The sequence below is a fragment of the Scatophagus argus genome, chromosome 10 (assembly GCF_020382885.2).
Source record: "Scatophagus argus isolate fScaArg1 chromosome 10, fScaArg1.pri, whole genome shotgun sequence".
NCBI classification, from domain to species: Eukaryota; Metazoa; Chordata; class Actinopteri; family Scatophagidae; genus Scatophagus; species Scatophagus argus.
The window spans coordinates 6,669,019-6,674,466 of NC_058502.1; positions in this window are offsets into that span (position 1 = coordinate 6,669,019).

Consider the following 5,448-nt stretch of genomic DNA (forward strand, 5'->3'; position numbering starts at 1 on the left):
TGAGGTTACATTGAAAGTCTTTCCATGTGTGTGTGCGTGTGTGTAGTGTTTGTGAAAAGTGACATTTTGCACCCACAGCCTATTATGAAGAATTTCAGCATTCATCAGAAATTCCACTGGCCCTTGGTTGTGTAACTGGGTCATTGAGTTACTCTCCAACCCACCCAGTGAAGTCTCTGCACAGCACCAAGTGAGCCCAGAGCATGTGAGGGGAATCCATTTCTACAGCCAGGTGTGAAGGGGTGAGCCAAAGGTGGAGCAAAAGGAGATGGATGTTGGGATGGAGGAAGGGTGGGATCTGACAGGATTGCCCTCATGGGGAGGGCTTGGTGTGGAGGTGGACAGCAAACATCTGGCAGACATAATTTAGAGACTAAATTCACACATCTATTTAATGTGGGAGGAGAAACTGTCAGACAAAGTGCAGAAACACGAGCACTGATTAAATTTCTTGAGTTTATTCGCCGGATAACCCGCACCCTGATGAAGATATCTGCTTTTATTTTGCAGTCCATTTAATCACATTCCTGCAGTAGACGTTTTCGATCCATGGTGTAAAGTCAAAGACGAGTTTGTTTCGTGGAAAAACCTTGAGGAAGACCAGATGATACATTTGCCTGGTTGTTTACTTTCGATTGCTAATCCCAGTATGTATAAATCACACCGGACCTTTCATGAGTTGAGGAGCTCTGCTATTAAAAGCTGAGCGCATGACTGACGCTGCCGCTGCAGTTGTTGCTGTTGGGAGGTTTCCAACACGGTTTGTTTCCTCATGTACCTCGGCACTCTTGTCCTTGACTGATCTGATGACTGGATCAGGTGATAACTGGCTTCCCTTCTGTTACCTTATTTATACAGTGTGGTTTACCAAATGATGTCAGCCAAGAACATGAAGGGAAATTGAGATGCACATTTGTGAAATATCACATTTCTCTCATGTGCTTAGTATTTTTTTTCTACTCCTCCTCTATTTTGATAATTCTAACAATTTAACTTGCGCTATGCAAAATAACCGGCTCGTCGATGCCAAACTTAAAAAGTTACAAAAACAGTCAGCATTATAACACTCCTTCAGATTATGCCCCAGATAGATAGATTCATATTATCCACCTGCAGTCTTTACTTGTGGAGGAGCCAACTCTTTTATCGGCCAACAAATGTTTTTAATCAGTGTATCTGCAAAGTTACATATTTGCAAAATGTTCACTGACAATGTTGGACCAGTTCATGCTTTCTCACAGTACTTTATCTGCTCAAAGCACGATACAAAAGATCACAGTGTTGATTTAAGACTGACAAAGTCAAATCGGTGACCTGAACCATGTTTTTTCTTCATTAATATTTAATCAAAATGAGTGTCTCGCTAACCTTAATCAAAGTTTGTTCCCTAAACCAAATGACTCAGGATGCAAACAAATGGTCACCCATACTCACCAAAACGCAACACTTTCTTTTATCAAAAAGGCGAAAACAATAGAAAATGTCACCAGTCAAATCCAGGTTGCATTTACATTTCATTTCAAACATGTAATTTATTTATATTTCAGCTGTATGATGCTTGCTCAGTAAATGATGTTTGGACTGATGTAGTTAAGGCCCTGTTTTGGTGCATCTCCTTTCTGCCCTGTTGGACTATCAGCACAAGTGCTGATGCAGAGCCAGTAAGTAGTTCAACGTATGAAAGACCCGTTGACTGTGCCCCGTCTCTCTGACCCAGTATCTGGCTTTGGATTCTGTCGCATGCTTTAAAAGGATTATGACCTGGAGGTTTATTTGTAAAAATCCAAAGTAACCACCTGGCCTGTTATTTGTCGGAATCTGGATCAGTCACTCACACACACACACACACACACACACACACACACACCGGAGCCACTCTGTGCCAGCTGCAGGACTGCGGAGCGTTGAGCTTTGCTGCAGAATGACGGACCGATGCTGTTGACTGCGAGCCGACGTGCTGCTCAAATGTGAGGGCATCGCAGGCTCGTTTGCGTGAGGGTAAGTCTGTGTTTCTCTCGTGATAGAAAGTGGAGGATGGTGTCCAGACGAGGTAGGCTGTGCGCGTTGCTATTCTCTGCTGGGCGATTCGGTTACTGCACATGTGTAGTTTATAGCCGATTCTGTGGAGCGACTGAAGCTTCAGCAGAAACGACGACAAGGTCAAATGGTCACAGAGTCGCAGTGCGCTGCATGGACGTGACGAGGGGGCACATCTCAGCACCCAGAGTGCGCCAGCTGATGTGGGGCACTGCTGATAGCTGTGATATCAGACTACATGCATGTGTGCTGCTGCATGCTTTAAATACTGACGAATGAAAACATCTCTCTCTGTCCATAATCCTGCGTGCATGTTGTTATAGCTGCAGAAGAAGTTGAAAGGGGACCTCGCTTTGGACCCCGAGTTGATGTGGGTCAGAGGTCGAGTCTTGTACACAGTCTGAGTTGAGGCAACACAGCAGGCGACAGTGTGAGAATATAGGTCCTCCTCACACACACTCACACGCACTCACACACAGCAGGGGGCAGCATGAAAGAGACCCCAGTGAGCTAAAAACCACTATATCATGTAAACACTTGGTACTATGTTTTCACACACACACATTTCAAGCCGCTCTCTCCTCAGTGTGCTTGATATAATGTTGGTGGAGTGTGTTTGATAACATTTGAGGCAGCTTGCTTATCAGCGGCCCTGCGCCTTCGATAAAGCTGTTCTTCTCACAGTGATAAGCTGTTCTGGTAGGCGCACAAAGAAGAGAAAGTTCAAGATGCTCAGCTCAGCTCCAGATGCTGTTCAATGCTCGTGCTGAAACATTCATCCGTAAGCAAGTAGTTGATCTTTAGAAGATTAACAGATCTGAACTTTTGTTTAGACAAAATAGAAATTTCCAAGACAAGCCGATGGGCCTTTTGTCCTAATTTTCCTTTTATTTAAAGACTGAAATAATTCAGGGGGTCTTCAGCAGTTTAGTCTGCCCACCTGTAGAGTTGGGGAGACTCACAAGACACAGATTTTAAAAATCATTAGTCTCCTATGTGTGCAACTAATTAGTGGTATCTTCTCATCAGGCCCTCCCTGCCTGCTAGATGTCCCTGTGTTTCGATCCGCAAACCTCCAGTTTTGAGTGTTAAGGCTTTATGTGACATCACTATGACATCATAGTGAGTTATTTTGTCAGACGTTACGAAGCTCCTCCCACTGTTTCCACAGGCCGTGAAGTCTCTGTTACTAGAAAACTGATTTCCCATTTCATCAGTTATTCAGGGAAGCAGTTTCTAGATGTCAAAGTGCATAGAAACTGTAACTGACATCATGGGATAGAAGTCAGGCTCGATTATAATTAGAAAGCTTTGTCTGCAAGAACCTTACAGGTCTAACAGGTCTAAGTGTGTAACATGCTGCAATGGAGTCAGACCAGGTGACCAGGATTGTCAGTTGTTGTTTTTACAAGCAGACGCCCTCTGGCACACAAGGTCACGAATACTGATGAATCAAAGAGACTTACTGAAGGAAAAGTAAGAAGCGGGGAAGCAGACGAGAGCAGACTGTGAGTTTGTCTATTGACTATTTTTTAAATTATCTGATTAATAGTTTAGTCTATAAAATGTCCAGATAATGAAAAATGTCCTTCACAAGTTTCTGGAGCTCAAGATGTTGCCTTCAAAGTGTTTATTTTGTCTGACCAAAACTCTGTCCAAAGACATTCATTTAATAATGGTATAAAACAGGAAAACATAGAAAAGCCTCAGAAGCTGGGACCTCTGTCCATCTGTCTGTCTGTCCTTGGACGACCGTTCGTGCAGTCAACTTCACACTTGGCTGGTGTGGTCCTGAAGACTCCAGGAAGTGTATTGTTTAGCCTGACATAATTTGGCCACAGGCATCCATAACAGAGGCAAAGCATCCAGCCCTTTCTGAACAATCACTGCACTGGTTTAGACATTCATGGCTGCCACACGATGACTTTTCCTCTCAGCTGTTGGATGGGCGGACATGAAATTCTTGTCCCCCTGAGGATGAACCAGTTTGGTGATCCGTGTGACCAAATACCTGCACAACCCATAGCATTCCCGTCGGCCTCAGCTGCATTTTGTTATTAGTGTTATTAGCGTGCTACCATGCTAAGCTAAGGTGTTAGCATGTTGGATTGGTGATTTGATGGTTTAGCTCAAAGTACCAGGGTGAACAAGTATGTTGTTTGACTAATCATCTAATAATCAATTCATCATTCATCAAAATTATTTTATTCTTTGTCAGTTTTCTATCAGTTAATGGTTTCAGCACTTGATATTTTGCTGCTTGTGTGTGTGTGTGGTCTGTCCAACCTCGTAATTTATTATCAGTTTTTATGCTCTCACATGTAAACTGATCTGAGGCCCAAATGGTGGAGGAAAGGAAGGAGAAATGGAGGTTAGAATCCAGAGATTTCCTGTGGTTGTCCAAAAGAAAATGCTGATATAAAACATCCCATAAGGGAAAATACTTTGAGCGTATTTTTTCAGAAAATAATTGTTGCTGCAGCACAGTTTAGATAAACACACTGGAATGTGGCCTCATTAACTTTCCATTAGTAGATAAGCTTAGGTTTGTTTTAACATCTCAAAAAAAACCTATAATTTATACACACAAGTTTGTTGCATTTAGAGGAGGCGAGTTTTATTTATCACACTGTAAAATAAAAGCAGCATATTTCATAATAAAAGAAAAATGTGAAAGTGTTGTAATACTGATGGAAGACCGAAAGGCATTTTTTTCCATCAGGGGATAATCTTACATAACTTCCCCATGTTGGTTCAGGGAAACTCCTTGGAATAATCTCAAACATATGTTTGGCATTTTAAACTTTCACATAACTTTAGAACATCAACATTTTTTGCCAGCAGTTTCATATTTACTGCTGTACACGTAGTGGAAAGCAATAAACATGAAAGTGAGCAGCCAAAAAGTGAACTGCCTCCAATGAAGTGAAGTATGAAGTAAAGAACTTTTTAAACAGCTCTGCTAATCCTCTGTGACTTCATACTAAAACAAAGGGGGCTAACTGATTCGAGAAGAACAATTTTACAAATAATTAAATGTCTGAATGCAGTTTTGCAGAATTGTCATCAAACATCAAGGTTTTTGTCTGTCGATTGGCAAAAAGCAATCACATTCCCATGTATTCATGATGCTGGACGATTCTACAAAACTGCGTTCAGTGTTGCTACTTCTTTCTATTACTATTTTCAGTGCCAATATTTTAGGGCTAATGTTCTGTTTGGGGTCCTGGAGACCTCTGGGTCTTCTTTGGTAACTGAAACAACTTTTAGACACCTTTTGTCCCTGAGATACTCAAAGACTGTTCCCAATTCTGTGAGAATTTCTCAGAAACATGATTCTCTGTATCTGTGGTTGATGTGGGCGGTACTTAGCGCTGCCCATCCCTAATTCCAAATGAGTTTGTTGGGATT